The 22,551-nt window shown below is 43.9% G+C and overlaps 1 protein-coding gene and 1 long non-coding RNA gene across 3 annotated transcripts in view; one reads left to right on the top strand and one right to left on the bottom strand.

The window, feature by feature from the left end:
* Positions 1-7,379: 7,379 nt before the first annotated feature.
* Positions 7,380-21,573, bottom strand: LOC140464871 (uncharacterized). The gene is made up of 3 exons (XR_011955003.1): positions 21,366-21,573; positions 11,967-12,070; positions 7,380-7,953 (listed from the first exon to the last, which is right to left on the bottom strand). It is a non-coding gene; the product is annotated as an uncharacterized lncRNA (long non-coding RNA).
* LOC140464870 (coagulation factor XIII A chain-like) overlaps positions 20,732-22,551 on the top strand; it is a 113,245-nt gene continuing 111,425 nt past the window's right edge. Inside the window, exon 1 of one of the 2 annotated variants that reach the window (XM_072560434.1) lies at positions 20,732-20,940. The gene's annotated coding sequence lies outside the window, so the exon portion shown is untranslated. The remainder of the gene's footprint in view (positions 20,941-22,551) is intronic. The other variant, XM_072560433.1, reaches the window with a different exon arrangement.

A 22,551-nucleotide genomic window follows, 5' to 3' on the forward strand; every position in this document is an offset into this window, starting at 1 on the left:
TCCCTATGCACCACCTCATGAATTTTTGTGTCATCTGCAAACTTACTGATCAACCCAGCTACAGTCAAGTCTAAATCATCTATATAAAACACAAACAGCAAGGGCCTCAACACTGACCCCTGTGGGACCCCAATGGACACTGACCTTCCAGACAGAAAAACACTCCTAAACCATCATCCTCTGCTTCCTGCCACTAAACCAATTGTGGATCCAATTTGCCAAATTTCCTTGGATCCATGGGCTTTTCCCTTTGCAGTCAGTTTCTCATGCAGGACTTTATCAAAAGCCTTGCTAAGGTCTAAGCGTTACCCTCATCTACACGCCTCATCAAAAGATTCAATTAAGTTGGTCAGACATGGACCTCCTCTTAACACAACCATGCTGACTTTTCTTGATTCATTTCTGCATCACCAAATGCAAATTAATTCTGTCCCTCAGAATCGCTTCTAATAGTTTCTCTAACATCAAGGTTTGACTGACTGGCCCGTAGTTTTGTCGTTTATCCTTGCACCCTTCTTTAATAAAGGTGTCACATTGGATGTCCTTAAATCTGCCGGCAGCTCTCCTGTAGCCAGGGAAGAATTGAAAATTATTGCCAGTACCCCAACTATTTTCTCCCCTTGCCTCATCCAATGATCTGGGATACATTTCATCTGACCCTGGAGATTTATCTATTTTTTAGGCCTGCCAGATCACTCAGAACCTCCTCTCTGTTTATGCTAATTTCTTTAGTTGTATCACGGACCTTCACTGACATAAAGCATTCATTTAGAACTCAATCTCTATCCTCTGGCTCCATACACAAATCACCGCTGTGGTTATTAATGGACTCTACTCTTTTTCTTATTATGCTTTTACTCTCAATATTTGCATAAAATAACAGAACATTTCTCTTTATTTTACCTGCCAGTATCATTTCTTGTCTCCTTTTAGCTCCCCTAATCTCCTTTTTAAGTTCCCTCTTACACAATCAATACTGCTGTAAGGTTTCCGCTGTTTTGAGCCCTTGGTATTGATTTTCCTCAGTGTCTTACACACTTGCCAGGATTCATATCAACCACGAGACATAGACTTGTATTTTTACTTGAAAGGGAAATACTTGCTTTTATATTGTACCTTTCGAACCTCCAAATGTCACAAAAGGGTGTTACAGTCAAAAAAGAACTCTGAGGTGTAGCTATTGCTGAATGTACGAAAAGCAACAGCTCCCTAAAGCAGCAAGCAATAAAGCCCAAAGAAGTTGCTTAGAGTCATAGAGTTATACAGCATGGAAACAGATCCTTCAGTCCAACTCGTCCATGCTGACCAGGCTACCCAAATTGAACTAATCCCATTTGCTTGCATCTGGCCCATATCCCTCTAAAACTTTACTATTCATGTATCTGTCCGAATGCCTTTTACATGTTGTAACTTTCCCTGCATCTACCATTTCCTCTGACTTGAGGGATAAATGTTGGCCAGGACATTGAGGAAAATCCCAGAATTGTTACAGCACAGAATGAGGTCATCATGTCTGCACCAGCTCATTAAAGGAGCATCAATCTCCGTTTTCTCTACACCAGGGCACATTGTTTTGATCCCAAGTAGCGTGTGGTGCCCTCTTGAATGCCTCAGTTGAGCTTTCTCCCACCAAGATTTCTGCTGTTCCTTGACCTGGGGCTGTGGATTGTTTGATATCCATCTGGAGAGCTGCGGACAGATGGGTCTTCAGTTCAAAACATTGTCCAAAAGATAGCAGATTCCATGCACTTAGAACTGCTCCCTGGAGGGAGTGTGGGGGGGGGAAGGGGGGGGGGCGATCTTTCCTGGTCCTGTGAAGTGGGGTTTGGAGTGGGAGGTGGGGAGGCAGGAACATAGCTGTTCTGATGTCACTACTGTAGTCTGTTTCCAGACGATTGTCTCATTGGATCCTTGTAAGGAAGCAGGAAGGTAATCCAACTCACTGACACCTCCGTTAAGGACCATTTCCCAAGAGTGCTGCCCCTGCTCCTGTCAGGTTCTCCTGTTGGCAGGCAGCTTCTGGAATGGAATTGGGATCGGAGGGCTATCAGAGACTGCTCCGAATGTTTCTAATGGGGATATACAAGCCTTGACATGCTGCACATGTGTCCAACTGCATCCTTGCGGAGGTCTTCCCCCTCCACACTCTGAGGTTTGTGCTTTGTCTTCATCACTGGAGCATGTCGAGAATATCTTTGCTTCCAATGCCCACAAGAAATGTCAGCCCCAGTCAGAAAGAGATTAATATCTGTAGTCAGATCGGCAGAATGCCAACCACTAGTGATGGCTAACATGATTAAAGTGAGCTTTACTGCCAGGCAAGAGACTGTTCAGTAGGGTCTCCCTTAGTCCAAGGCATCTTTACTTATCAAGGAATGAGTATTTCTGAGTGGCTCCATCACAAATGCAATCGTATATTAAGATCACATTGACAAACACAAGAAAACCATAGGGTAGATTTTATGAATGTGAGCTTGTGTGGTTGAGTACAAATTCAAAAATGAAGCCCCGGCATTAAGGAATGAATCATGCCCTCTTGTACCAGCTATAAGATACACTGCAGCGGTTGGCATGGACAGGTTGAACTGAAGGGTCTGTTTGCAGTGCTGTCAAGTACATTTCTATCAACAGCACCTTCCAAATCTGTGACCTCTACTACCTGGATGTACAAGGACAGCAGAATAAATACCAACACGTTTGAGTTTCCCTCTTTGTCATATGGCACCAGAATGTAGAATTGTGGGACTTTCATCGTCGTGGTGACGAGATGCTGGAACTGTCTTCCTTACAGAAGGTGCACCAACACCAGATGGACTGTAGTGGTTCAGGAAGGCAGCTCACCATCACATTTTCAATGGCATTTAGGGGCGCACAAGAAATGTAATCTTTGCCAGTGACACTCATTTCCCAAGGATGCATGAAACAAAGGCTGTGTCCTCACTTTCATGAGCTTGGGGCAGTTCCCCGGTTTGCAATGCAGCTGGTCTCAAATGGAAAGGACCAATTTCTAAAAGACAGGGTAGATGCAGAAAGGATGTTCTTGATGACCAGGGAGTCCAGAACCACAGGTCACAGTCTAAGGATATGGGTAAACCATTTAGGACTGAGACATGGAGACATTTCTTCACTCAGAAAACAATCGAGGCCAAAACCCTGTATGATTTCAAGAAAGAGTCGGATACAGAACTTGGGGCTAAATGGATCGAAGGGTGTGGGGGGAAAAGCAGGAACAGGGGCATGAGTTGTCATGATCAGATTGAATTGTGGAACAGGCTTGAACAGCCAGATGGCCTACTCCTGCTCCGATTTTTATATGTTTCTATTATCCCCAACAAAATTTAATGTAAGGTTTTCCCTGTCAATGATAGAAACATAAAACCAGGAACAGCAGTAGACTATTCAGCCCATCGAGTCTACTCTACCACTCAACACAATCATGATCGATCCTCTATCCCAATGTCATACTCCCCCTGCGCCACCCTCCCACCCCTCCAACCCCAACACTGCTTGATTCCTGCAGCCTCAGTCAATTTATTGTTGAAAGATATGCACTGACTTAAGCTCCACAGTAGTAGAGAATTCCACAGGCTCGTCCCCCTCAGAGTGAAGAAAGTTCTCTGCACCTCAGTCTAAAATGGCTCGCTGCATATTCCGAGGCTTGACTCCTCCCTACAACCTGGTTGGGGAGACATGATCCCTGCATCCAGTCTGTCTGGCCCTGTCAGGGTTTTATATGTTTCAGTGAAATCCCACCCATTCTTCTGGACTGCAATGAATTCAGATGCAGTTGACCCAGTCTCTCCTCGTGTGATAAACCTGCCACCCCAGGAATCAGTCGGGTGAACCTTCATTGCACTCCCTTTCAAAGAGACCTTGGAGTGCAGGTTCATAGCTCCTTGAAAGTGGAGTCGCAGGTAGATAGGATAGTGAAGAAGGCGTTTGGTATGTTTCCTTTATTGGTCAGAGTATTGAGTACAGGAGTTGGGAGGTCATGTTGCGGCTGTACAGGATGTTGCTTAGGCCACTTTTGGAATATTACGTGCAATTCTGATCTCCTTCCTATCGGAAAGATGTTGTGAAACCTGAAAGGGTTCAGAAAAGATTTACAAGAATGTTGCCAGAGTTGGAGAATTTGAGCTATAGGGAGAGGCTGAATAGGCTGGGGCTATTTTCCTTGGAGCGTTGGAGGCTGAGGGGTGACTTTATAAAGGTTTATAAAATCATGAGGGGCATGGATAAGATAAATAGACAAGGTCTTTTCCCTGGGGGTGGGTGAGTCCAGAACCAGAGGGTGTAGGTTTTAAGGCGTGAGATTAAAATCATAAAAGGGACCTAAGGGGCAACTTTTTCACGCAGAGGGTGGCACGTGTATGGAATGAGCTGCCAGAGGAAGTGGTGGAGGCTGGTACAATTGCAACATTTAAAAGGCATCTGGATGGGTATATGAATAGGAAGGGTTTAGAGGGATATGGGCCAAGTGCTGGCAAAGGGGACTAGATTGAGTTGGGATATCTGGTCGGCATGGACAGGTTGGACTGAAAGGTCTGTTTCCGTGCTGTACATCTCTATGACTCTATGACTACTCTCTATGGCTCTAAGTGTATCTTTTCTTGGTTATAGAGACCGAAACTGCACACAATACATGACGTGTTGTCCCACCAAGGCCCAGTACTGCTACAGGAAGATTTCCTTGTCTCTGTATTCAAATCCTCTTGAATGAAGGCCAAAAGGGGAGCAGTGGAGCAGTACTGAACTAGTAACCCAGAATTCTCGGTGAGTGTTTGAGTCTCACCTTGGCAGCTGGTGTGGTTTGTGTTTCCAGGAAGGGAATCTGCCATCTTTACCCAGTCTGGCCTACACGTGACTCCAGACTCATTACAATGTCATAGAATCTTAACTGCTCTAAGGGCATTAAAAACTGACAATAAATGTTCCCCTGCGCAGCGATGTCTTCATCTTGTGAAAGGATAAGAAAAATATATACCATTTGCCTTCCTCAATGCTTGCTGCATCTGCATATTTGCTTTCAATGAACAGTGTAGATGGACACACAGGCCCTTTTACACATCAATCTTTCCCAAACTATCAGCATTTAAATAATACTCCCCCATTCTGTACTCCCAACTGAAATGGGCAACTTCATATTTATCCACATTATATTGCAATGCATTTGCCCACTCAACTTGCTGTTAAGCTCAGTACTCTGTAATTCCCAATATTTTTTCCATTCCTTCTTCGTTAAATAGCAGGATTACAATTGCCACTCTCTAATCTTCCAGGACTGTTTTAGACCATATGGAATTTTGGAAGGTGGCAACCAACACATCCAATACTTCCATGGCCCACATCCTTTACCACCTTGGATGTAGATTATTTGCAGCATTTGCAGGTTTATCAGCTTTCAGTCCCATTAATTATTCCTAAACTTTTTTTTGTATCTGGTACTACTTTTCTTCAATTCCTCCTTCCCTAAAATCACTTGCTTCTGTAATATTTTCAGAAAGTTGTTTGTGGTTCTTTTGTAAAGACATAATTAAAGCAATTGGTTTACTTATTCTGCCATTTCCTTGCTCCCCATTATTAATTCTCCCATTTTAGGGCAGTAAGGGGACTTCATTAATTTGTGTCAATCATTTATTCGTTCATGGGATGAGGGTGTTGCTGGTTAGGCTGCACTTATTGCCCATCCCTAATTGCCCAGAGTGTACTTAGGGGAAGAACGGTGGCCCAGTGGTTAGCACTGCTACCTCAGAGTGCCAAAGACCCAGGTTCAATCCTGGCCTTGGGCAACTGTCTGTGTGGAGTTTGCACATTCTTCCCAGGTTTCCTCTGGGTGTTCCAATCTCCCTCCACAGTCCAAAGATGTGCAAGTTATGTGAATTGGCTATGCTAAATTGCCCATAGTGTTCAGGGATGTGTAGGTTAGGTGCATCAGTCAAGGAAGATGTAGAATAATAGGGTTGGGGAATGGGTCTGCGTGGGATACTGTTTGGAGGGTTGGTATAGAGTTGTTGGGCCAAGTGGCCTGTTTCCACATTGTAGGGATTCTATGAGTGTAGTTAAGAATCAACCACAGTACAATAGGTTTCCAGTCACATGTAGGCTAGGCCAGGTAAGGGTGGCTCCTTCCCAAAAGGACATTAGTGAACCAGATGGGGTTTTCCCATAAACAACTCACTGTTTTCATTGGATTCTTATTTCCAGACTTTTTTCTTATTGAATTCAAATTCCACCATCTGCCATGGAGGATTCGATCCCATGTCCCTAAAACATTATCTGGATCTCTGGAGCAGGAGCCCATTGCCTCCCTTCCCTTTACACATGTAAAGAAACTCTCACTGTCTGCTATCATGTTCCATGCAAGTTTACACTCATACCCTATTTTGCCCCCCCTTAAGCAACCTCTTGGTCCTCCTTTGTTGAATTCTACGCTGTTCTCAGTCCTCAGCTTGCTCCGTTTCTAACAACTTCATTCGACTTCTCTAAATATATGATCAAGCATGAAAACAAAAGTTGTATGTTTATTTATCATTTTCTTCCATAAAGAGGTTAGGACTTGAAACAAAAATACATCCTGCTTTAAATGGTGTTGACAGCTTTGAATGATTACTCCTCACTTCCAAGAACAAGAGTCACGCAACACGCACTATCATTAAATGCTGTTAATTGTTGGACTTGGAAAAGTGAGAGTGATAGAGTCATAAAGTCATAGATATGTACAGCACGGAAACAGACCCTTCAGTTCAACTCATCCATGCCGACCAGTTATCCCAACCTAATCTAGTCCCATATGCTAGCATTTGGCCCATATCCCTCTAACTCTTCCTATTTATATACCCATCCAGTTGCCTTTTAAATGCTATAATTGTATCAGCCTCCACCACTTCCTTGGGCAACTCATTCCATACACGTACCACCCTCTGCGTGAAAAGGTTGCCCCTTAGGTCCCTTTTATATCTTTCCCCTCTCACCCAATGGCCTCCAGTTCTGGACACACCCACCCCAGGGAAAATACCTTGTCTATTTATCCTATCCATGCCCCTCTTGATTTTATAAACCCCTGTAAGGTCACCCTTCAGCCTGCGACGCTCCAGGGAAACCAGCCCCAGCCTGTTCAGCCTCTCCTTTTAGCTCAAATCCTCCAACTCTGGCAACATCCTTGCAGATCTTTTCTGAACCCTTTCAAGTTTTACAACATCCTTCCAACAGGAAGGAGATCAGAATTGCACACAATATTCCAAAAGTGGCCTAACCAATGTCCTGTACAGCTGCAACATGGCCTCCCAATTCCTAAAGCACACCTAAAGCCTTCTTCACTATCCTATCTACCTGCGAATCTACTTCCAAGGAACTAGCAACATGCACTCCATGGTCTCTTTGTCTAGCAACACTCCCCAGGACCTTACCATTAAGTCTCTAAGTTCTGCTCTACTTTTCTTTCCCAAAATGCAGCACCTTGCATTTAGCTAAATTAAATTTCATCTGCCACTCCTCAGCCCATTGGCGCATCTAATCAATATCTCATTGTAATCTGAGGTCACCTTCTTCGCTATTCACTGCACTTTTACTTCTGAACTTTTATTTACAACAAAGTTGTATTCATTTTGACAAATCCGCACTTTAGGATTGGACTGGAAACAATAAGGCAAGAGCTTGTTCACTATGTAACCAAATTCTGGTCGGTACTGATAAATATTTATATTTGTCATCACATCCTATTAGCTGAAACTGCCTTCCTTTTGACTTTGGTGTTTTAGCAGAAAGTTATTTTGAACTTGAATGTGTGGTTGAAGATCCTACAGCAGATCAACGTCATGACAGGACTTTGATCTAAGTTTGTACTTATCTTGTACTTCATGAGCCAGCCTTATGCCTTCTTCAGATGAGTCACTGCTGTTGCATCAAACCCTCAGAGCAGTTGTCCAGCTGAGTGCAGTGTTACTGATGCAAGTGCTAAAAGGGAGAAAGTCACTTTGAATATATTGTTCACGACGAGCTCAAAACTTTTAACAAGGGTTGCCAGGTCGAATACCATAATTAATAAATGTGACACACATTGAATCAACACATAACAACTTAGAAATGAATCAGGAGGTGATTTACCTACTTGAGACCATCTGCAATTCAATGAGATCATGAGTGATTTGCAATTTAACTCCCTATGTCCCATCTTTGCCCCATATATCTTTTACATTTTAAGATTCAACTTTACGGTCCCTTCACTCGCAACCCCCACCCAAGAGGCAGAGTAGCAGGTGGGGTGTTACAGGGGACCAGGGCAGCAGTACTGTCCCCATCATCTACTCCACGCCCCCTTACCTGGGTATTTTACCAATGGCAAGGGAGGTAGCCAACTTATGCATGTGCTAATTGAAATCCACAGATGATCAATTAATTGCCTTCTCCTGTTGTTACTAGGATTAAACATGTGGTGTGAGGCCACCGAGTAAATTCTGGTGACTGGAGCAGGAAGAGTTGGTGTGGAGGGAGACCCGTCTATGGGTACCCAAATAGTTGCCCACCGAACTCTCCCCCCCACCCCCCACCTCTGTATGCTTTCTCCTGCCCTGTCCACAATTAGTAAAAGTCGATTACTTTCCCATTCAAATTTAGCAATTGATCTGGCATCCACCGTCTGCAGAACTGGGTTCAAAGATCTCCCATAATTTGACTGTTTCTAATTGCAATCCAAGAGAATCAGTTTAGCTCCGTTGGGAGGGTTGTCGGTTTAGAGAGCAGTATGATGCCAACAGCATGGGTTTAATTCCCATCACTGGCTTGATGTTACCATGAAGGACTCCTCTTCTCAACCTCTTCCCCCCCACCTGAGGTCTGGTGGCCCTCTGGTTAAACCACCCCCAGTCACTTCTCTCTCATGAGAGAGCAGTCCCTATGGTCTGATAAGACTATAGCAACACAACAACAGTTTCACTCCTTCTGGTCTGAATTTTTGGACTATGCCAGTAGTTCTAGACCTTCTAATACCAACAGGCACAATTTCTCCCTCCATTTAACCTTAATGTCTTGAACATTTTGATCAAAACTCTCCTTAACCCTCTACATTCTGGGGAACACAGCCCTAAATTCTATAGTTTCTCCTCATAATTTAACTCCTCAAGGCCAGATCTCATTCTGGTGAGTCCCCATTGCATATCCTTCAACGCCAATCTACCCTTCCTCAGGTGTGGTCCAACCAGGGCTTTGTGGAGCTGGAGCGTGGCATCAAACCCCTTGTAACCTAGTCCCCTAGAAACAAAGGCCAGCAACATTCTGTTTCACCTTTTTGGTTACAGCCTGAACTTGCTCATAATATTTTTCATAAAAGTTGCAGAATAAAAAGAATCCCTACAGAGTGAAACAGGCCATTTGGCCCAACAAGTCCAGACCAACCCTCCGAAGAGTATCCCACCCAGACGCATGCCCCTACCCTCTTACTCTACATTTACACCTGACTAATGCACCTAACCTACACATCCCTGAACACTATGGACAAGTTAGCATGGCCAATTCACCTAACCTACACATCTTTGGATTGTGGGAGGAAATCAGAGAACCTGGAGGAAACCCATGCAGACACAGGGAGAATGTGCAAACTCCAGACAGACAGTCACCCGAGGCTGGGATCAAACCCGGGCCCCTGGTACTGTGAGGTAGCAGTGCTAACCACTGAGCCACCGTGCTGCTTTATTTGACGCGTTATTCACCTGAGCCCCCAAGTCCTTTTGAAACCTGACCATTTCAAGATTTCCCCCGTATAACATTGGAGCAGGAGTGGGCAATTCAGCCCATCAGGACAATGGCTCTGCCTCTCAATGAGATCTTGCCCGATCTGATAATCCTAAACTCCATGGCAGAGGTGAAGCCAGCAGTTCACCTTGTGAGTGTCCTGCAGAGGAGCCAATGCAGATATTAACAGAGTCATGTGTAGCTGCAGTAACAGCTATTGCAGAGGGAGAAGCAGCAGGAGGCTCCCACGTCAAAGGAGAGCTCTTTCCTGAAACAGGATCTACAGCAATAAGTGCAGCTATCTGCAAAACTAGTGAAACGCAGAGTAGAAGATGACTCTCAATGCCGAGTCATCATCTCATCCCTATACCAGCTGCTTGAAAACTGGAGGAGAGTCTGAAGGAGAGTCACTTGAAACACAAACTTTGCTTCTCTCTCTCTCCACGGATGCTGCCAGACTGTTGGGTTTCTCCTGCACTTTCTGTTTTTAAATCAGATCTCCAGCGTCTGTAGTACTGTGCTTTAAGCCTGATAATGCAGGTCAGTACTAGATAGAATTACAGTGAATAGTATGTGGGTGCCAGGCTCTTTCAAAGGCCCTTTGCATATCCAAGGATAGGTGAGGGGGGAAGCAGGGGTAACTCTGCAACAAGTGACTAACTTTAATTTCTCAGTTTGCGACTGAGCAGCGACAGACCGCAGCTGGCAAAGCTTCGATGAGAGTCAGGGTGGAAGACAGCAGAGGGCCCCTGGAGGTGAGGTTTCTGGATCATTCAGGCAGGGCAACCCAATCACAGACAGTGTGTCCCACACCTGAGCAGTGTGCTGTACCCTCCTTCTCATTTGCCAAGAAAGTGGGATGGGTTGTCTGGAGAGGAGATGTGGGAGTGAGAGGAATCCTCTGAGGAGGAGGATAAAGCTGGGACATAATAACCATCTGAGGGGAAGACCCAGCAATGGTCAATGGAGCCAGAGAGGCCAGAGACAACTTCATTGTCACAGTCTCCAGGATGATCGAGTTGGTTGATCAATTTTTATGTTGTTAATATTTCATTTGCACAGTTGGTTGTCAGCCCTCTTACTGAGTGCCACACTACTTAAGGATTGAGTGGTTTTTCTATTTGATTTATCTATGCAATAAAATATTGACTTTAAATGTGCTACTGAGCACACAGTGGCATGGGTATTCAATCACTGGATATAACCTGCACTTTCACCAACGTATATATTCACTTGCACTCTCCCAGGCTTTGTGATCATCTCATTGTCCCAATATGAGAAGCTTCTCCAAAGTGAAGGATGTGGACTATCTTGAACCGTTGAAAGGATGGGCTGCATTTCAATCATGTCCTTTGGAACGGCTCCCATCATCAGCAAAGTGGGTGATTTGAGAGTCCCTCGTGCATCAGAGAACTCACACACTTGTAAAATCGGGATTCCAGTCAAGGCAGTAGAGATGATTCAGGGGGACACTTAGGATAATGGTAAGATTTGGCGGGGAGGTTTGGAACCAGGGCTTGAGATGTTTAGTTGAACCCCCTCACCTTATGGGAGCAATGGTGGAATCTGTCACGTATCTCCCGCCTTCAGGAAGCAAAGGTCAATCCATTGCCTGAGAATTGGAGGATGACAGCATCTTATTGAAGTCTATGTGATGGACTGTGGCCAAATCATGTGTCAACTTACCATAACTGTGGAGCCGAATGGAGTGAACACATCCCCATTCATTGCCCATAGTGTCGGTGGCATTATCAGTGAGGATGCTCAGACATTGTGAGGATACAGTGAGGGCTCATTGTATTCTGCAGCACTGCAGGGGGTTTGAGGGTTTAAGCTGCATAATGTGCATTGTCAGGCTGTGGGACAACATGGTAATATTCACCTGGGGGTGGGCTCTCTGATGGGCCACACATGTCTTTGGGAATATTTCAGCGTAGGAGAATGCGAGGACTGCAGATGCTAGACATCAGAGTCAAGAAGTGTGGCGCTGGAAAAGCACAGCTGCTCAGGCAGCGTCCGAGGAGATGTTTCGAGCACAAGCTCTTCATCAGGAATTTCTGTGTACACTTACAAGAGCACACAGTGGTGGAATTGCTCACTGTATCCCAGCCGCTTTAGAGCAAGGCTTATGGATACACTTGGCCTTCTACAAAGCTGAGGGTAGCTTCCTCGACAAGTTCTGGATATGCATCAGTGATATGTTCACCATCCTGTTCCCTGAGCTTAGCCTGAGTACTCACTGGGGTCTTTGCCTCTGAGCAGGTGGAGGATGCAGATGAACCCCTTGCCAGTGCTTCCTCCTCAGGGTACAGCCTCTTGCTCTGTATCTGCTGTTGGCTGGCCACTAGTGGGGCGGAAGAAGAGAAGAGAAGGAATTACTTAATGAAGTTGGTGGGAAGTTTATGCAACACAATGAGTTTGCCTTGGTGCTCATCTGAGAAGCGCAGAGTGTAAAGTTATTCACTGTTTGTGTCTCCGGACCACAACAGGAATGCCCTGTCCTCCACTGGAGTGAGAACCTTCATGTTCATCACCTCCAACCCCACCCTGCCTTGCTCTCTCAATATGGTTGGGTATGTCTCCTGCAATGAGGTAAAGAAAAGGACTGAGTGTGATGTGAATGGGAGTAGGGGTGTAATACTGCCTGGCGGGGGGTGAACTATCCCCAGTGAGTGAGTGGGATGCACAATGTCCAGGAAGGGTCAGTAGTTTGAGAGGATCATGTAGCTGTGAACTCACAAGGTTTTGGCCTCTCTGGGCTTCCAGGCCATGCCTGGTTATGAGGTAAGTGCCTGTGCACTGGCAGATCATGATGCCCCTGTGTGTGTGAGCTGGCAGAGAGAGAATGGGTGCCATTTACTCTCATGGGACACAGGAGATCATGGTTCTGCTTGCCATGCCAATCACATGGGCCAGTAGCCTATCTCTAAGCTTTATACTACCCGGACCATGTGGCTTCATCTCTGAAGGCTATAACTTTTGTTTCTTCAGCAATGGCATTCAAGTTCAGAAGACATCCGCATTCTCAAATAAAATTAATGCAATACCAGATCCTGAACACAAACATGTTCTGAGTAGGTTGGATCGCCGATTTCTGTTCGGAATGCACTGGGTATCTTTCCCAATGTTGCTGGTTCTATTGTATTGTCAACTTTATGTGTCAGCATTTGGCTTTTGCCTGCTCTAAAACTGCAACCTACTCCTGCACATCTTCAGGAAGTGACCTATTGTTTGACTGATGCAGCATCCTTTGTCATAGTTGGTCACTGCTTATGCCTGCAAGGCCTTTTTGAACAAAGAACGAAGGCCCTCCCAGCCTGCACTGATCCAGATCCTTTATCTAAACCTGCCACCTATTTTCTAAGGATCTGTATCCCTCTTCTCCTTGTCTATTCATCTATCTGTCTCGATGCATCTTAAATGGCGCTATCCTGCCTGCCTCTACTACCTCTGCTGGCAATGTGAACCAGGCACCCGCCACCCTGTGCATAAAGAACTTTCTATGCATATCTCTCTTAAACTTTTCCCCTCTCACCTTGAACTCATGACTTTTAGTAATTGAGTCCCCCATTCTAGGAAATAGCTTCTTGCTATCCACCCTGTCTGTACTTCTCATGATTTTGTAGACCTCAATCAGGTCCCCCCTCAACCTCTATCTTTCTAATGAAAATAATCCTAATCTACTCAACCTCTCTTCATAGCTAGTGCCCTCCATACCAGGGAACATCTTGGAGAACCTCCTCTGGACCCTCTCCAAAGCATCCACATCCTTTTGGTAATCTGGCAACCAGAACTGTACTCAATATTCCAAATGTGGTCGAACCAAAGTCCCAGACAACTGTAACATGACATGCAAACTCTTGTATTCAAGACCTCATCCGATGAAAGCATGCCATATGCCTTCTTGACCTCTCTAATGACATGCGTTGCCACCTTCAGGGTAATGGACCTGGACACCCAGATCTCTCTGTACATCAATTTTCCCCAGGGCTTTTGCACTTACAGTATATTTCGCTCTTGAATTGGATCTTCCAAAATCATTACCTCACATTTGCCTGGATCAAACTCCACCTGCCATTTCTCCGCCCAACTCTCCAACCTATCTTTATTCTGCTGCATTCTCTGACAGTCCCCTTCACTATCTGCTACTCCACCAATCTTAGTATCATCTGCAAACTTGCTAATCAGACCACCTATACCTTCCTCCAGATCATTTATATATATACAAACAACAGTGGTCCCAACACGGATCCCTGTGGAACACTATTGGTCACAGTTCTCCATTTTGAGAAACTCCTTCCACTGCTACTCTTTGTCTCCTGCTGCCCAGCCGCTCCTCCATCCATCTGGATAGTACACCCTGGATCCTATACGACTTCACTTTCTCCAAAAGTCTACTATGGGGAACTTTATTAATTCCTGATGAAGGGCTTATGCCCAAAACATTGATTCTCCTGCTCCTCAGATGTTGCCTGACCTGTTGTGCTTTTTCAGCACCACACTCTCGAACTTTATCAAATGCCTACTGATGTCCATGTATATAATATCTACAGCCCTTTCCTCATCAATCAACTTTGTCACTTCACAGCACTGACACTGACTCTTGATATCTGCTGTTTGGCTGAATCTCCCAACTGGTTTACCCTACATCTTTGGATTGTTAAATCTTATAACATGGATAGAGTCTGATACTTACCATCACCTCTGAGGATTTGGCTGCAATCATTCCTGGTTTCTGTTTCAGCACCACCTATATAGCTTTGTCTGAAATCAGATCTTCTTTGGGAAACTTAAGACTCATCAACAATTCCAACTCTAATTCCGAATGTTATGAATTTTGATTATAAATCTCCACAGTCACAGTTTTACATTTTTGTCATATCTTGCTCTTTCAAGAATTTAAATTGTCAAACATTTTCTAAAATATGTTGTGTCTTTTGGTAAAATACAACTTATTCAACTGTGGGTTTGAATTTGAAGGAATTCTGTCATAGGAAATGTTTTCTCCAAGATGTCCAATCATTTGTTCGACTTAGTCATAGAGATGTACAGCATGGAAACAGACCCTTCGGTCCAACCTGTCCATGCCAACCAGATATCCCAACCCAATCTAGTCCCACCTGCCAGCACCCGGCCCATATCCCTCCAAACCCTTCCTATTCATATACCCATCCAAATGCCTCTTAAGTGTTGCAATTATACCAGCTCCCACCACATCCTCTGGCAGCTCATTCCATACACGTACCACCCTCTGTGTGAAAAAGTTGCCCCTTAGGTGTCTTTTTTATATCTTTCCCCTCTCACCCTAAACCTATGCCCTCTAGCTCTGGACTCCCCGATCCCAGGGAAAATTATTTATCCTCATAATTTTGTAAACCTCCATAATGTCACCCCTCAGCCTCCGATGTTCCAGGGAAAACAGCCCCAGCCTGTTCAGCCTCTCCCTATAGCTCAAATTCTCCAACCCTGGCAACATCCTTGTAAATCTTTTCTGAACCCTTTCAAGTTTCACAACATCTTTCCAATAGGATATTCCATCTCTGGTGTTAACTCTTTGAGGCAGGACTTTTTCTCCAGCCATGTCTTCCTAGTGTGATTATTTATTCTTCTCCAAAGCTTTTACATTCTTTCCCTTGTAATCTTTTTTACCTTCAAGATTTTTACTTTAAACAACTTGCAATTTCCATCTCTCAATGCTTATAATTCTATTAAATGGTCATGCTGTAAATTTGTGGGGTTCCTTGTGTTGTTGTGGTTAAAATGGAGATCTACTCTCTGCAGGCAAAATGGAGGTTTCCTGATTTCTCCTGGGTCAAATGCATGATTCCCCACTCTTCATGACCTGATAAATGTTGTGTATCACTGACCAGGACTTTACAAAAAGATGCTTGTAGCTGTGAACTTAATACATGCTTTATGTTCGAACAAAGGTTTAAATTAAGGATCTCACCCTCTTATCTATGGCATCAAAGTCTTCTAACCACGTTCTCCTGTTTGATACTACTGATTTTAGCTTTCAAAGTGTTCCTTTTCTAACCTTAATCCTGATTCATGACAACTTCAGTGCTGCAACCTCATTATTAAGTACCTTCAGCCTTTGTTTTCTCTACTATAACCATGTCTTGTGGTGTTCAGTCAATATGGTAACAATGCTTGTTGTGAACTATAAGTACTCTTTATTATAACTTCCTGCCTTCTCAACCTTCTTAAAAAAATCACTAACTTAAGGAATGTCTTCTCGGCCAACGGGCGTTTTTTAGATCAATATGTTTACATCCTTGCCGAACCTTTAACTCTGATGCTCCAACAGACCCTTGCTTCTTAATGAAATCTCCAAGTGTCAGATAGGACTGGTCTTTAAGCTTTTCTAGCCCAGAATGCTTTCCTCTGTGCTCCCTTTGCAGATCTGAAGGAAAGATGTTTGCTTCAAGTGTTGTTTCTTCCTGATTATCTTTCCATACGTTCCTGCTGACTACTTGCTTGTTCAAGTGCTTGCAAATTTTTATTCGTTCATGAGATGTAGGTATTGCTGACTTGGCCAGCATTTATTACGCATCCTTAGATGCCCTTGAGAAGATAGTGTTGAGCTACCTACTTAAACCACTGTAGCCCTTGGGATATAGGATAGCCATGGTGTTACAAAGAATGCTCCAAAATGTTGACTCAGCGACAGTGAAGGGATGGTGATGTACATCCAAGTCAGGATGTGCGTGGCTTGGACAGAAACTTGCAGGTGGCAGTGTTCCCTTGTGCCTGCTGCCTTTGTCCTTGTGGGTGGTAGACTTTATGGGTTTGGCAAGCGCTGTCTAAAGAGCCTTGATGAGTTGCTGTAGTTCATCTTGCAGATGGTACACACTGCTGCTACTCAGTGGAAAGAGTGAACATAGATGGTGATGGAACAAGAACAGAAATTGCTGGAAAAGCTCAGCAGGTCTGGCAGCTTTTGTGGTGATTAATCAGTGTTAATGTTTTGACCTGAAAGGTTAACTCTGATTTCTCTCCACAGATGCTGCCAATCCTGTTGAGCTTTTTCAGCAATTTCTGTTCTTGTTCCACCACCATCAATGTTCACTCTTTCATCAAAGTCTCACATCAGTCATCTGCAAGGTGTTAGAATGGATTCTGAGGGATAGGATTTATGACCATCTGGAAGAGCATGGCTTGATTAAATGCAGTCAACACGGCTTTGTGAGGGTCAGGTCATGCCTCACAAACCTTATCGGGTTCTTTGAGAATGTGACTAGAAAAGTTGATGAGGGTTGAGCTGTGGATGTGGTATATATGGACTTCAGCAAGGCATTTGATAAGGTTCCCCATGGTAGGCTCGTTCAGAAGGTCAGGAGGAATGGGATACAGGGGAACTTAGCTGTCTGGATTCAGAATTGGCTGGCCAACAGAAAACAGCGAGTGGTAGTAGAAGGAAAATATTCTGCCTGGAAGTCTGTGGTGAGTGGTGTTCCACAGGGCTCTGTCCTTGGGCCTCTACTGTTTATAATTTTTATTAATAACTTGGATGAGGGGATTGAAGGATTGAAGGATGGGTCAGCATGTTTGCAGACGATACAAAGGTTGGAGGTGTCGTTGACAGTATAGAGGGCTGTTGTAGGCTGCAGCGGGACATTGACCAGGATGTAGAGATGGGCTGAGAGGTGGCAGATGGAGTTCAACCTGGATAAATGCGAGGTGATGTATTTTGGAAGGTCGAATTTGAAAGCTGAGTACAGGAGTAAGGATAGGATTCTTGGCAGTGTGGAGGAACAGAGGGATCTTGGTGTGCAGGTACATAGATCCCTTAAAATGGCCACCCAAGTGGACAGGGTTGTTAAGAAAGCATATGGTGTTTTGGCTTTTATTAACAGGGGGATTGAGTTTAAGAGTCATGAGATCTCGTTGCAGCTCTATAAAACTTTGGTTAGACTGCACGTGGAATACTGCGTCCAGTTCTGGTCGCCCTATTATAGGAAAGATGTGGATGCTTTGGAGAGGGTTCAGAGGAGGTTTACCAGGATGTTGCCTGGATTGGAGGGCTTATCTTATGAAGAGAGGTTGACTGAGCTCGGACTTTTCTCATTGGAGAAAAGGAGGAGGAGAGGGGACCTAATTGAGGTGTACAAGATAATGAGAGGCATAGGTAGAGTCGATAGCCAGAGACTATTTCCCAGGGCAGAAATGGCTAACATGAGGGGTCATAGTTTTAAGCTGGTTGGAGGAAAGTATAGAGGGGATGTCAGAGGCGGGTTCTTTACACAGGGAGCTGTGTTGCCAACAGCAGTTGTGGAAGCAAGGTCATTGGGGACAGTTAAGAGACTACTGGACATGCATATGGTCACAGAAATTTGAGGGTGCATACATGAGGATCAGTGGTCGGCACAACATCGTGGGCTGAAGGGCCTGTTCTGTTCTGTACTGTTCTATGTTCTATGTTTTCCAGCAACTTCTGTTTTTGTTTCTGATTTACAGCATCTGCAGTTTTTTTTTCAGTTGAAGGTGGAGGACATGGTGCCAATCAAGCAGTTTGAATTGTCCTGGATGGTGTCAAGCTTCTTGAGTGCTGTCATGACAGCACTCATCCAGGTAAGTAGAAAGTATTCCTGATTTGCCCCTTGTCCATGTTGGCTAGGCTTTGGGGAGACAGGTAGTGAGTTACTCACTGAAGAATTCCTGCTCTTGTAGCCAGAGTATTATTATGGCGAATCCAATTCAGTCTCTGGTCAAGAGTAACTCTTAAAATGGTGAGGGAATCAGTGATGGGAATGTTTTACTTTATTCATTCATGGGATGAGGGCGTAGCTGGCTAGGCTAGCATTTATTTCCCAGAGGACAGTTGTGTGGGTCTGGAGTCACATGTAATTAACCAAATGGGTATTCTTGACAATTAATTCCTGGTCACTATTAAACTCTTAATTCTACTATCTGTCACGGTGGGATTCAAACCTGGGTCCCCAGAACGTTACCTGGGTCTCTCTAGTAACAGACCAATGATAACACCACTAGGTCATCACCATCCCATGAATGACATTGAAGAGTCATAGAGTCTTACAACGTGGAATCAGACCCTTCGGTCCAACCAATCCACACCAACCATGTTCCCAAACTAAACTAGCCCCAACATGTTGCCCTAAGTTGGTCGGAGATTCAGTGATGGGAATGACATTGAATGTCAAGGGACGATGGTTAGATTGAGTCTTGCTGGAGATGATCATTACCTTGCACTTGTGGGGCACCAATTAGTTGCCTGAATGTTGTCCAAGTCTTGCTGCATTTGGATATGGAATACTTCAGGTATCCGAGGTGGATACCTGTAAAATATTACTGCAAATGAGCTACAGGGAGAGGCTGAATAGGCTGGGGCTGTTTTCCCTGGAGTGCTGGAGGCTGAGTGGTGACCGTATAGAGGTTTACAAAATTATGAGGAGCATGGATATGATACATTGACAAGGCATTTTCCCTGGGGTGGGGGAGCCCAGAACTAGAGGGCATTGGTTTAGGGTGAGAGGGGAAAATTTTAAAAAGGGATCTAAGGGGCAATTTTTTCGCACAGAGGATGTGCAAGTCTGGAATGAGCTGCCAGAGGAAATGGTGGACGCTGGTACAATTACAACATTTAAAAGGCATCTGGATGGGTTTGTGAATAGGAAGGGTTTAGAGGGATATGGGCCAAGTGCTGGAAAATGGGACTAGATTAGGTTAGGATATCTAGTTGGCATGGACGAGTTTGACTGAAGGGCCTGTTTCCGTGCTGTACATCTTTACGATTCTATAATCCGGGTAGTCACTTTGTGATTTGTGGAATTATACTGGAAGTAGCAGATTTTGAATAATGCTTGTTATCCAATATAAAATGATATCCATAATAGATTATTGTAGATTTTGTAATGGATAGTATTCCTATGATGGGAGAAGGAATATACTGCTGATGAAATAATGTTTAATCTCTAGAGCTAATAAATGGAGGCTTGTGAGGGTAGTGTCGGTCAGACTGTCTGAAAGCTTAATAAGGCTGTCTTGTGATTGGTGTCTCTGTTGTAATGCGATGTTAACCTTTAATATGAGCATTAAAGAATTTAAAGAACCAATTGGCTAAGGAGTCGGGACAGACCTTGCAGAAATTGATAATGTAAAAAGCAGCAAGGATCTGCAAAGGAAATGACATTTTCAATTGGGGCTTTCTGTAGAAACAGATGAACTGGTGTTAAATGGTACTGTCTGAATGACTGACCTTTAGTTAAAAACTCCACTGGGCAGAACAGAAACTACTGTATACACCACTGATTCAAGATGGCGCTAACACAACTCTTTGGAAGCTCTCTACAGCAGTGTAAAATTGCTAACAATCTTTGCAGCTGCAACTTTATTTTCCTCACTCTGTTCTATCATCCTGTGATCTTGTAGTCTTTCTATGCTGTGTAGTGCAGGCAAAACCAAACTTTTCACTGTACAGAGGTACATTTGACAATAATAAATCAAATCAATGCAACAGGAGTGAAACCATTGGTACAGTAACACAGTAATGGAACCTCACTACAGTTTCATTTGGAGAAGTGGTTGGGGTCTTGGAAATAGGAGAATGGGGAGGGGGGGGAAGGTCGTGGTTGGAGGAGGGGCAAGTTTAAAGCCTATTCCCTTGTTATCTTATTGCAGGATTTGTTCCCCCTTCACCCCACCCTAATTTGACCTGAAGAAAGCAATACTTCAATATCAACGAGATATCTTTGCTACCTCCACTCCTTATTTAACTTGAGTAGTAAGACTGCTCAATAAGAGCCTGAACACCACCAAAAGGACTGGCATCTGGTCCAGAGATAAGACACCTGCTTGGGTGCTGCAAAACTGGAATAAAATGCTGGAAACACTCAGCAGGACAGGCAGCCTCTGTGGGAGGAGAAAGGCCACATTCTCTCTGGGTTTTAGGGTGAAACATTCGCTGAGTGTTTCTGCTCCGGGGAACGCTGATAACTAGAGAATTGTGAATAATTGCAGACATAAGCTGTGCACCCGTTCCTTCTGGTCAGGTTTGAGAGGCGTGGCCACCGTGCTCTTTGCTGTTCTGAGTCAGAATTGTTAACCACAAAACCGGGAATGCGAAAAAAAAAACTTGCTCACATTCTTTGCAAAGGGGGAACTGGCTTCTGGCAATCAGTATAAAGCTGGTGCATTCAGATGCTCTTAACTAGTACTCTGTCTCCAGGTTGCTAGTTTCTTCTCTCTCATCAGGTAACTGATCTTTTTTCATAGTTCAAGTTGCTAATTGAGTCAATTTGTTGCATTGAAGTTAGATTTTGTGATGAGGCTGTTTAATTTATAAAAATACGTCTCAATGCACTATTGGGGTACGGCCTTGCCACTTGCAGGCTGTCGGTTCCTGCTTTTTAAAGTTGGAATAATCTCCATATGTCTCTAATATATGCAAATTCTTCCCTATTACTCTTCAAACTGGAGACTGTGGTCATTTCTTTGTTAAATTCAGAGTGTTGGCCAAATAACAGGATAGCATTTGAAACGTGAACAGCAGAGTGCACTATGGTTATCAGTGGTCTTTGTTTAAATGTCTCCTGTGCAATAACAGAGGAGCCGCTAGCTTTTCTGGGTGTTTAATTGGAGAAACAGATTTATTTCCAATATCAGTAAATGTAACTTACGATTTGTTTGGGTTGGTTCCGGGAAATACTTTAGTTTGGTGCTTCTGACTGAATTTTTCATTGTAGTGCCTTCAAATGTCTTTGTAGCAATTCACCAGGTTTGCTTCCATTTATAAAGCTTGCAATCATTTTATTGGTTTTCAGTCTCACTGACGCTGGAAAAAAAATGTATACACAGTGATCGAAAGTTTGATCTCCCTCTGTCACAAAGTTTTTGGAAAAGAAACTTCGAAGCACTTTGTGCATTTGTTTTCCCTGCTCTGATGCTGTTACCATCGTTTCTGACTGACTGACTCAGTTCCACTTAAAAGATCTTCTCAAAGCTTTGATGTAGAGGTTATTTAAAACACATGTCCCCATCTCCGTTGTTTGGTGTGAGTTAAAACCAACAACAACCCGATGCTTCCAAAGCAATTTCTTCATGCCATTTTCAGAAATGCAAGCGTCTCGAGGAATTTTCCACCAATTTCAGTTTTAAGTGTAAGCCTGTGTAAACAACAGACTAAATGTAAAAGCGTCGATACAATCTGCTGATGTGAAAGGCGCTATATAGAGTCATAGAGATGTACAGCATGGAAACAGACCCTTCGGTCCAACCCGTCCATGCCGCCCAGAATGAATGCAAGACATTTATTTTCTGGGACAATAGCCCTTTGTTACACAAAGTTTGCCAGTGAGTAACTTTGAGATCTTTAGAATACTGGTTTTGATTTGGACACATTAATGGACTTTTACACTTCAGAGTCAAATGTAAAATGATAGTCTTAAAAGCATCTACCACTACGTTTCTGCTCTTTTGTGTAACCTTTTTAAAAATATATATGTAGAGACTCTTTATTTAAATGTGCCCATCAGCAGCAGATCATTGGGAATTCTCTTTCTGGCAAACCCCTGGCGATCTGGGAATCCTGCTTATTCTTTAACTGTTGGCAAGTTCTCAAAAGGCTGATCTCGTTAACTTTCTCTATCCCTGGAGGAAAGCAGTAGCAGATGAAATAGTAAATCTCACCGCTGTCAGTCTGTCACACTCTGGATTAAAAACCACACAACACCAGGTTATAGTCCAACAGGTTTAATTGGAAGCACATTAGCTTTCGGAGCGACACTCCTTCATCAGGTGATTGTGGAGGGCTCAATCCTAATCTTCCACTATCACCTGATGAAGGAGCGTCGCTCCGAAAGCTAG

The sequence above is a fragment of the Chiloscyllium punctatum genome, chromosome 41 (genome assembly GCF_047496795.1).
Source record: "Chiloscyllium punctatum isolate Juve2018m chromosome 41, sChiPun1.3, whole genome shotgun sequence".
Classification (NCBI taxonomy): domain Eukaryota; kingdom Metazoa; phylum Chordata; class Chondrichthyes; order Orectolobiformes; family Hemiscylliidae; genus Chiloscyllium; species Chiloscyllium punctatum.